The 12,150-nt window shown below is 40.7% G+C and overlaps 1 pseudogene; it reads right to left on the bottom strand.

Moving 5' to 3' along the window:
• Positions 1-11,155: 11,155 nt before the first annotated feature.
• On the bottom strand, positions 11,156-11,910 carry LOC149192200 (26S proteasome non-ATPase regulatory subunit 13 homolog B pseudogene; annotated as a pseudogene).
• Between the last annotated feature and the right edge of the window lie 240 nt (positions 11,911-12,150).

Here is a 12,150-nt window from a genome sequence, read left to right as displayed (position 1 = left end):
TCCCGATTATACACTATTGCAGAATACATGCATAATACATAACCTCCTCTACATTGATCATCAATTTTGCAGCATTAAAAACAATGAAACATCAATCGCATGCACACATTAACACAGTATGTAACCCGGGAAAAGCATACAACTGAAAACATGTAACAATACATAGTACAATACTCCTCGCAAGTACTCAGTACTATCTCCACCTGTTACACACAAACTAGCTTAGATTTGATGCCTCAAATCTCCTCCACTGTTTGCCTGCCTCCACTACGCAATCCTGCATGAGAATAATGATGAATGGCTAAACCAAACACGTATTTCCTTGGCTGAACCACGCAATCCTCATTGGCATTACTCAATCCATGCATGTGAAAAATATCATGCACAACTATAGTCACAACTAATAGTAATCTCAACCTCTAACACCTATCTCCACTGAACTGTCCATGCACTGAGTTAACTGATGTATTCTTCAGTTGATTTATGAGTTAATAATTAGTGAATTAATTAATAATTAATTCACACAACTCATCACTAGTGTATTCTTTAGTTAGACTAAAATACAACTAGTTCAACCAAGTAAAACTGAACACAACTCCATCAACTCCTCAATCAACTCCACCAAACTCAACCACATGAGTTCTAACTGAAGTCCTACATGCAATAGCTCAACTGACTCATAAGAAAAGTGTATTTCCTTCTGACAGCTGCATGTGCCACATCTCTAGCTCAAACTGAAGTGCTCCAAGAGGATAAGATATTGTTTATAGTCCAAATATTATTATGAGCTAATAATATTCGACTGTTCTATTTTTAGCCTGGCAGTCTAAAAATAGAAACCACCCATATGTCTAAAAATAGAATTCCATCTATTTTTACCAACATGACCAATCATCCACAAATAGCATCCTGCAACTCATATACCATGATCCATATGTCTAAAAATAGACTTTGCGCCAAAAATAGCCTGCGGGCCCACTTAGTGAAGGCGACTTCTTTTCACTAAGATCCATCATCTTGTTGCATTTTCAACACTCCCTCTCAACAAGATACGGATTATCTGCAAACCCTTATCCTGCAACTCTGGAATGTTCTGCATGCAACACATTTGCCCGGTCCACTTGCTCCAACAACACTTGGAACAAAAACACTCCCAATTGACCACTCTGTTGGGCTAGGAACATACTCTGATGCTGAAGCTCTACCTGTTGCTGACAAGTGCTCCCTCTCTAACATCTGCACTACCGCAACATCTCCATGCATCTTGCACCATTGCACACCTCTTTGTGCCACCTAGAACTGTGCAAAACACTTGTGCCTCTCGCATTGCTGCAGCTTGCTAGCTATGCGTTGTCCTGGGATTCCACTGTCGCTCTCTCTGCCACTCCATCTGCATCTATCTCTACCCAATCAATCAGTTCCTGCTACTCCACATCGGGGCTCCCGTAGCAAGGTCTCATCCAAGAGGTTGGGTACCTCAAGGATCCTGACCCTCCTCCTTGGGACGATCAATCCACATCACCCCACCTCCTACCCGGCGGTATGGCTGCATGCGATCCCTCAGCCCACCTAGCTCGAAGTTTCACCCTACTGGAGGTCTCTGCATGAGTAGATGTCTCTACTCGATCTCCTCTCAGCTTCCCTTGTTGTGGTTGCTCCACAACCTCCTGAAGTTGCTGCACCAATCATGGCTCCTCCACAATCGTTTGAGACTTCTTCTGGCTCTGCATGTTGAGAGGTAATATACACTCCCTCTCAACCACCAAGTCTCCATCAGTTGCCTCGCTGCTCAAGGCTTTGCATGCATCTTGAACCTCAAGAGCATACAGGTTCTTGACCTGTGAACCAATCTACTTCACTTGTCTAGTGATGATGTGTCTAAGGAAAACCTTTCCCTTACTGAAGACTACATCATAGCCTATGTCTTCCAGCATCACGATCGACACCAAGTTTCTCTTCAGTCTTGGTACATACTTGACATCGGTCAAGGTAAGGCGAGCTCCATGCTCCCTCTGAAAAATAACCGTGCCTACACCTGAGACACTATACTTCTCATCATTACCCATCGCTATGAGTATCTGGAGATCTTTCTCCTCCAAAGTACTGAACAAACTCTTGTCACCGGTCATGTGGAAAGAAGCTCCACTGTCAAGAAACCAACCACTTCCCACCATGGATGAAACCATGCATGTGAAGAGTGTGAAATCCAACTCAAATTACGAAGCAAGTGCCTCACCTTCAGATCCTTCCCCAGATCCCTTCTTGGATTTCTTCTTTGGGCAATTAGTAGCATAATGGCCCAACTCATGACAACGAAAGCATCTCACCTTTGACTTGTCAACCTTCTTCCCATTATTGGAAGAACTGGATTTGTAAAAAGAACCCTTCTCCTTCCCCTTCTTCACCTTGCTCGCTAAGGCATAGTTCTCCTCATCATGCATTGATGAAGAAATGTCTCTGGTGCTCCGTCTGATCTCCTCTTGCACAAGATCTGACCAAAGTCTCTCCCATGCTGGCAATTTCTCCCGACCATTGACAGAGTCCTAATAGGAATGCCAACTCTTCGGAAGACCAAGGAGAGCCAAGCTCACCAAGTCCTCATCATCGACAGTCACCCCCACACTTCCTAGCTCATCCCAGCACTGGGTGAACTTCGTGAGATACCTGGGCATACTATCTCCATTCTCACACTTAATGTTTCTGAGTTTATCCTTGAGCGCCAACTTCCTCTGGTCACTCTTGCTTTGGAATAAATCTGTCAACGCTTTCCACATCAAGTATGGAGAAGCCTTTCCATGCAGGCTGGACACAATGTGATCCTTCACGCCCTCCAACAGAATCCTTCGACACTTTGCTGTCTTCTTTTGCCAAACCACAGCTTCAGCAGCATCAGTAGGTTTTGGGACTTCAGCATCTATGAAATCCTTCAACCCATTGTCATCTAATACCTCCTCCATCCTGTCTTTCCACGCAATATAATTCGAGCTGCCCTCAAGAGCATACTCCAATCACAATCCATTGAAAGACATTTCAACTTTGACACCAAGAAAACATTGCTGCAAATTCGAATTCCACCAGCTCAAAACTCAACCGCTTCTGATCTAAAATTCGTGAGAACAAAGTATTTCTCGTACAGAGATTGACTATATGGGCATTCACCGGATATCTCACCTTCCAAAAGAAGGATAAATCCAGAGGCTACCTGGCCCAATTACAGACTCTGCCTGAAGAAATAAAATGTAATCACTTTCTGAATAATAGATCTGATGATCAACAGCTCCGATACCGTGTAGAAATTTTGAATAATATGACACTTATTCACAGAGATTATCCTGATTATACACTATTGCAGAATACATGCAAAATACATAACCTCCTCTACGTTGATCATCAATTTTGCAGCATTAAAATCAATGAAACATCAATTGCATGCACACATTAACACAGTATGTAACTCGGGAAAAGCATACAGCTGAACACCCCACACTATCTGTATATTATAATGATTGAGAACATGTAACAATACATAGTACAATACTCCTCGCAAGTACTCAGTACTATCTCCACCTATTACACCCAAACTAATTCAGATCTGATGCCTCAAATCTCCTCCAATGTTTGTCTGCCTCCACTACGCAATCCTGCATGAGAATAATGATGAATGGCTAAACCAAACTCGTATTTCCTTGGCTGAACCACGCAATCCTCATTGGAATTACTCAATCCATGCATGTGAAAAATATCATGCACAACTATAGTCACAACTGATAGCAATCTCAACCTCTAACACCTGTCTCCACTGAACTGTCCATGCACTGAGTTAACTAATGCATTCTTCAGTTGATTTATGAGTTAATAATTAGTGAATTAATTAATAATTAATTCACACAACTCATCACTAGTTTATTCTTTAGTTAGACTAAAATACAACTAGTTTAACCAAGTCAAACTAAACACAACTCCATCAACTCCTCAATCAACTCCACCAAACTCAACCACATGAGTTCTAACTGAAGTCCTGCATGCAATAGCTCAACTGACTCATAAGAAAAGCGTATTTCCTTCTGACAGCTGCATGTGCCACATCTGTAGCTCAAACTGAAGTGCTCCAAGAGGATAAGATAATGTTTATACTCCAAATATTATTATGAGCTAATAATATTCGACTGTTCTATTTTTAGCCTTGCAGTCTAAAATAGAAACCGCCCATATGTCTAAAAATAGAAATCCATCTATTTTTACCAACATGACCAATCATCCACAAATAGCATCCTGCAACTCATAGACCATGATCCATATGTCTAAAAATATACTTTGCGCCAAAAATAGCCTGCAGGCCCACTTAGTGAAGGTGACTTCTTTTCACTAAGATCCATCATCTTGTTGCATTTTTAACAGATCCCACCATTCTTATTAGGTCCTTCAATATGTGGTGTTCCTCCAATTCCATAACGCAGGATTTCGTTCATCTGTGCTTATTTCAATGCACCCTCATTGACTCTACCATGAAGTGGTATGTAGACCAACCCCATGCCTCACACCAGGTGTTTGCAACTCTTGCAAACACATTTTTATCCTATCCCATCCATTACAATACCGACGTTGAAAATTTTACCACCTTTCAATAAACCCCTGCTACCCATCTTTCCAATCATGTTTAGGAATGGAACCAAATATGGAGCTTGTGAAAAGCTCTAAAGCTCAAAGAACATGTCTTTTTAGATTGGCTCCTAAGATCCTTCCTTGCACTAATTGGTAATGATGTTGCATCCACCTTTCCTGAAATCAAAGAAGAAGCCATTCAAAAGTATCTACAATTAAATCTAATCTATGTCCAATGGGGTTATGTTTACACCATTCTTCCTAATCTTCCTATACCTAGTGCTTCTTTTGCATCGAGTGAATCTCATGCCACAAATAGTGTGATTGGATCAGTTTCTTGCCAACATCCTTCCCCATATCCTTAAGGATCTATGGAATATAGCTAGCCCCAAAGGGGCCCTAGTACCGATTACACTTATCCTCCTCCTAATCCTTCACATGTTACTTCATACCAAGACACAAGTACTTCTTACACATTTCCCCATTCACATCAGTTGATTCCAGGGCCAGCTGGTGCTTAGCCTAGTTACCAGAATGTATATTATCCTTAGGTACTACCTAGCACTCCATCCCCAATGGAACCAACACCTCAAACCCCCATGCCTTAGCCCCCTTTGTCGCAATAATTATTTCCTCTATAGGGGCAGTTTTACGCTCAACAAAATATTGCTCATTGCCCTAATCAGAAGAAAAAAAATAAAGGGAAGGGTAACTAGAATCAACAATCTCATGGAAACCCAAGAAACTAAGGTAATCAACCTAATGCCAACCATGGTGATAAATATAATACTGCAACCCAATAGTAGGGTGCCCAACCCAACCATAACAAGGCCCTTCACACAAATAAGCCTTGTGCATGTTGCGATAATTATGGTCATCTCACACATGATTGCCCCCTTCTCTCTCAGATGTCAAAAGTATGGGAAGATCAAGAAGTGTCTCTAAAGGGAAGAAAACTATACCTACATCTTCCCTCCCTCTACGCAATCGACAATGTTTATGAATCCCTTTCTCAACCAAGGATACGTGGCCACCTAGGATGTCCAAAATGCTCTCGTTGCCCTCATCAAACCAGGAGTGGATCTTATCAAATCCTCATGATGAATTCCAAGGAAGTCGACCTTCAAACTTGGTCACACCAATATGATCCACCTCCTAAGGTGCAACTAAAAGTGACCACAAAGCCTACTTTGTCACTATATGGTACGTTACAAATCCCTCCACCTAAGGATGAGGTTCCTCATAAGATCGCCAAAGGACCATTACATTGAAATGCTGCCAATTTTAGGGTTTCCCATCACTGTAGTATAGTATATGACTTGGCATAGTCTTATACTACCATGTCAACGCTAGAAGTCTCCAGACGTTCTTATCACAATACAAGGCTCTAATATTTTCTTTGGGCATTATGGACCCTTCAAATGATTGCATTATTGTCTTTGATGTTGAAAATTTGAATCATCCTCAACTCCCCCCCTCCATTGCCTTCCATATCCTAGTCCCCATTAAGAATTTCACTGTTCAACAATGTATCATTAATGAAGGTGCATCAACCTATGTGATGTTAGCCCATGTCTAGAAGCAACATGGTTCTCCTAAACTTTCACCATCTACTATCACCCTTTGTGCATATGATGGTCACCCTTTGCAACATGTAGGCCGATACCAGATTGTCCCATCGCGTTGCATGATAAGAAAGTCTTGCTTGATGTGGAGGTTATTGATGTCACTTTAGACTATAACCTCCTACTAGGCATAGATTCATGTATGCCATGAAGGAAATCATTTCTTCTGTATATCATACTATGAGCTTCCCTCATAACAATAAGATCATCACCATCAATCAGCTAACATACTATGATCCTCAACTTAAGAAATATCCTCAGAATGTCATTTCCTCAATGGCAGGAAAGGATACAGTTCGTTCCTTCACCGAGATAAGTCCAAGAGTCTATAAATATTCCTTGTTTCTTGGGGCATAATATGGCCCACCACCTGTTAAGACTGAGCCTAAAACTTCTAATGCATGAATGATCCAAGGGGCATGAATTTCTTAGAAACCCAATACCTCTTCTTTGTAGCTAGTCCATCAGTAATCCACTCCTCCAAACTGATTTAGTGCCTTAAACGGGGTTCCTCCTGGGCACTATCCATTCAACCAAATAAATTTTCTTTTCCCACCGCCAGGAATAGTCAACAAACCTGTTATGGCTATTCTAAGTTTTCCAAATTTTACCTTGGGGATCCTAGTATGGTACATTGATCCTCCTCTAAATACCCTTCCCAATCAGCTTAAACCTTATGTGGATTTGACACCAATATAACTAGTTCCCACTGCTATTGATCCCATTGCTTCAATTCCAATTCAACCTCAACATGAGCCTACTCCTGCTATGAGAGAAAGTGGTGAGGGGGACAAATCTAGGAAGAATGACGGGAAATATAAAGCAACCTAAGAAACAACCAATCAATCATCAACACCTAAGCCTACTCTATGTGCTTTGTGTGATTTACATGGCTAGACCTAAATGTCCCTAAAGTGCAAGTCACTTGAATCATCCAAGAAGAACATAGGTTTATGCACAAATCATCCTTCTTATTTGCGCGATATGTACGATCATTATTCACATTTCTACCCTCATCTCTCCAATTTTCGAGATACTCTTGTTGTTCTTCATGATCTTGATGCCACTCATAGTGCCCATTATTCTCCTCTACCTGTGGCCCTTGGTATCTTTCCTATATTATGGTAGGATACCAATCAACCCATCATTGTGATTGGTCTTCCTGATGTAGAGATGGAAGAGAATACCCTACCAATCCTTTACCTCTCATCATCCATGGGACCGACACCTTCAAACTCTTCCAGAGTGTCTAACTATGAGCATTTAGAAACACCTTTTTATGATGTCTCTTCAGTCTCAACATCGATGGACCTTCAATCCACTAGTCATCAATTTCATCTTGGAAATATTGCGCATATGAACCATGTCTCCCATGATGATGATTGGTCCAAAAACCACTTAGTTTGAACCTAGATATTTGATCCACATCCACCTTTTACCTATTACATTTCCACACAATGTTTGGGTAAGGGGGAATCCATTTTTTAGGGTCAATAAGAAGAAATACTCCCAACCCTTCATAATGAATCTGGTAGTGTTGATCCTAGCACCATTATTCTTCCCCATATAAAAGAACCTTTAAAGTCCCATATCACCCTAGATCACCTTGGGTATGATTCACTTATTCATTCCTACATATTATCTCAACATGTCAGCCTTTTTAACATTGTTCTCGTTCAACCCCAGTTTTGTCTAGGTGAGCATTAGTTCACTATATCCCAAGCCACTCTTTGGTATGGTGACCCATATTTTCAAACCTAGACATTTAGTCCTTTTGAATCATAAATTTAGTACTAAGTGAGATTGGCACTCCACCCTTTCCTTTCTCCTATTGTACTCATCCCTTCTTTCCATAAGAAGATAACCATACCATAAACAAATGGTGACAATAACAAAAAGTGAATAATCATATTATGTACCAAAATAATCCAGACAAGTTTTTGGAATCCACTATTATAAAGACACCTGACATGTCAATAACATGCTACATCCACATCCAACAGGGGTCTTCATTCCCACCTTTGCATACCCAATCAATCCCCTCCATATTCATATGTTGGGGAGTAGTATCCCATGCTTGGGGACATGATGACTCCCCTGGCCACTTTCTAACTTGGTTATTATCCATTGTCAACCAAGGCCCCCACAATATAGGTAAGCTTGATTATCCTCTCATTTTTTGGGTAGTCTTTCCTATTGTCCTATCCGGAGAGCTTCTGATTTTACCTATTCTCAGCCTAGACCCCAACAATTTAGGTATGGTCAATTTTCCTCTCGTTCCTTGGATAGTTTGTCCTACAAGCTTCTCTGATGAGCCATCTACACTTTGCATATATTAGCTAATTGATACCGTATATTGAAACATTCTCTTGTATCTGATGCCACACTTACCATCTAGTCTCGATGTTTGACTTGGTGGGAAGGGATGACTCTAGATCTCCTCTAACAGTCCATTCCCATATTTCTTTTCTTACCTTGATTATTCACCATGAACCATGCTTCCTAGAAGCATTAAGGCATCTATTGGTAGCACCTTTTGCCTTTTTGCACCATTGCATCCCTTTTTGCTGATTTGATACTTCATCTAGAACCCATTTTTTCCATGAAGTGTCCAGTCTCCCTTGTTTAAATCAAATATCTTCATATTTTTTTCTCGTACTCTAACACCACTTTGTCATTGCACTTATTGAATTATGTGTCAACTTTCATCATGAGTAATATAGGGTATTCCTCAGGTCCATTCCCTGTGGCATCTCACATATCAGTGATCTCACTCCATTCATTGCATTTACCTATCATTCTATAGATATCGCCTTAGGGACCACCACACTTCGATAAGTGGATAAAACCATCTATCCCTTGAATTTTCCACCTATCAAGTGTTAGATCCTACCCCACATGGGCACTCCAAAAATGTTAACCCTTTGCATTTTGGTTCCCATTTTGTTTGATCCCCTTCCCTTCGGGAGTCTAGTTTGTTTTCATAACTAGAGACAACATCATTTTCACTTCTCATCCTTATGATCACAACTCATGTCCCCTTAGACTTCCCCCCTCTTATTATCTCTTATTTTATCCTGTTGGACACCTAATCCTAAATGGGTTAGTGTGGAAGCTGAATAGACCAAAGCAGTCCAAGAGACCTTGGGACGTGAAACTCAACGGTCACAACAATGTACTATAAATGTATATCAGTTGTTAATAAAAATCGTACTGCATGATTTATCTTTCATATTGTCCTCGCTGTCCATGTGTGTTTAACATGGTATCAGAGCAGGTACCTTCCTGACCTGCTCAAATCTTGTGTGAGCCACTAGTTTTGTGGCATTTGTGTGCATTTCAGTGCTGCCATTTATTATTTTGCTGCCATTCTCAGCCTGGCATGAAAACGCTCAGAGCGGCAGGTGAATACCTGCGTTGCCATCTCTGACCCATCGTTTCTATGCGTGATAATTAATACTCGATTTTTCCCTGCAGAGTGATTGGTCTAAGATCTGCGTACTGACCTATAAACCAACGTTTCTGTCCATTTGAGCTTTGCGCTCAGAAACCGTCGTGAGCTATTTTTATATGCCCAGTGTATTTACAACAATTTATCTGACTTTTCCAGGCCCTGGAACCTCGTCAGCGCTGTCCTCGGTAGTTTCGCTGCTGGTGGGGTGAGAAAGGCAGTTTCTTATGCGTTAGGTTTTCTACCCTGCAATTCCCTACCAACTTTGTCAATCCTGACATTTCCTCAGCGTTGTCGATTCTCTTTCGCCATGAATAAGCGCTGGTCTCTGTCCCATGCAATTTGTAAATAAATTCAAACAAAGAAAAAGGAAACGGTCCCTGCTTGGATTAGAGGTCAGTTTGTGAGGCAAACTAATGATATTGAAGCAGCTGGTGCTAATGGGGTTGTTTATGGTGTCGATTCCTCTAAAGATGAGGATGATGGGTATGTACATGGTTATGGGGAATTAAGGCTGACGTCTTCCCCTGAAAGCTTGGCTGGAGACACAAAGAATGCTATCTAATATCAAAGACAGAACTTTAGACTTCAACTATTGTTCTAACGAGCATGTTGACATGGTCCTTCTCCCATTCTAAAGTTCTCTCTCTCTTTTTGACCAAAAAAAAAGGAAAAGGCTGATTCGGTGGTAACAACTGTTGTGTTTATCATATCTGGGATTTCAATGTATAGGACTCTTGGTATTTTTATATCTATTCTCAAAGTCTTGATTTCAAAAATTTTGTGTTTTTGAAGTGCTAATACAGAGAATGCGCATATAGATGCCTTTTGCAGAAGATTGAAGGATACTGTAACTATTCACAAACTATTTATTGCTTCCAAATCCGAATATTCAGCCATTTTCTGGCGGAAATTTCATGGCTAATTTAGTTTATCGTATCATGCATGTTCAAATGCTACTTGTAATTCTGTTGTACGTTTAAGCGACAATTATTCATTTGTTATTGATTTCCTCGGAAAGAATCAAGAAGTTCCTCATTGTACAACAAAGCATATGGAACGTCCTGGTCGTTATCTTTGCGTTGGTCATTGTTGAGAACGCGTTGAAAGAATGAGTTGAAACTCCTGCACGTCCAGCTTTTCCATTATGAAATTCTGTATTAGTTGAACGTTACTTGAGCACTCCGACACGTCCTGGTTTGTTAGATAAACGTTACCCGACAAACTGCTGTCTCAATTCAATTCGGAGCCAAACTATCAAAGGAATTTTAAAGTGTTTGAATTCATATTATCCTGTTCTTCAGATTTCAGACCGTTTCCATGAATCTCACCTGACATGGTAACGCTGTATAATGGTATGCGTAACACTGTGTAGTGGTATTATTGAATGGTATGTGTGTCATGGTAATGTTTGTTTTTATTGAATGGGTTAACGCAGTTGAGTGGTAACGTTGTCCATAACTGTTGATGCCTTCATCTACGCTTTACTTTTCAATAATGATGCCACTAAATCTGGGGTTTCAGCTTCAACAGCCAACAGAGTTGTGTGGACTTTTTGCAGCCAATTGTCAAGCTTATCCCTTAAGGATTTGATCTGGGGTATTCCCAGCACTCTAGGCTGTACCCAAGATACATGCACAGTCGCATCAACTTGGTCAATAAACCCTTCAATTAAATGAACAGAAAGGCTTTTCATGAGGAGATACTCAACATCTTCAATTGATAATTTGGTTCGGTCTACAATGATACTCAGTGGGACTGTTCTATCTTCTGAAGGACAGCTAAATATGATCTCCATCAAGCATAGGATATTAATCTTTTCCAGCAACTTTTTCTCATTCTCTACAAGCGCCGGTTGTGCATTGAGAGCATCCCTATGAACATGACATAGTTCTTGATACCGAGCTAAGTCACCAGCATTAAAAGCTTGTAAAATATAATATAGCCACTCTACACTCGTACCCAGAAGACTCTTCACAATTGGATGTGCCAACAGTTCTCCAAAGTTGTATATGTTATCTCCAAGTAATGCAGCAAGAGACAAGTCAAATGCTAAATCCAGCTTGAACGGTTTCGAAAGAGACTCTACAGTAGTATAAGCCAGAAACAGAAGAGCACTTTTATAAAACTCAGCAAATTCTTGTCTCGACTTATGATACTGAGATGAGACCCAATGGTAGCTTGCATAAACAGAAGGATCAATATCAGTCATACTGTCCAGTCTTCTCGATTACTCCCTCTAAGTAGCTGATAGCAGCTTCCCTTTCTGTGTACTGACGAGAAACAATAACAGCAAAACGTGCAAGCTTAAGCAGATTGATCTTCGTCTCAAAATCTGTTATAAAATTGTGATATAGTTGGATAAGCGCATCACCAGCCTGAAAAACTGTGAGGGCTACGAACTGTTCGAGCTTGAGAAAAGTGGCAAGATCAGAGAATACTGATTCATACCCCAGTCAACGCATATGAGCA

Source organism: Pinus tabuliformis, chromosome 2_2 (assembly GCF_031772625.1).
Source record: "Pinus tabuliformis cultivar Carrire ecotype Pingquan chromosome 2_2, CPIR1, whole genome shotgun sequence".
NCBI classification, from domain to species: Eukaryota; Viridiplantae; Streptophyta; class Pinopsida; order Pinales; family Pinaceae; genus Pinus; species Pinus tabuliformis.
Note: the sequence above shows the minus strand (reverse complement) of the source record. Positions and strands in the feature narration are given on the sequence as shown.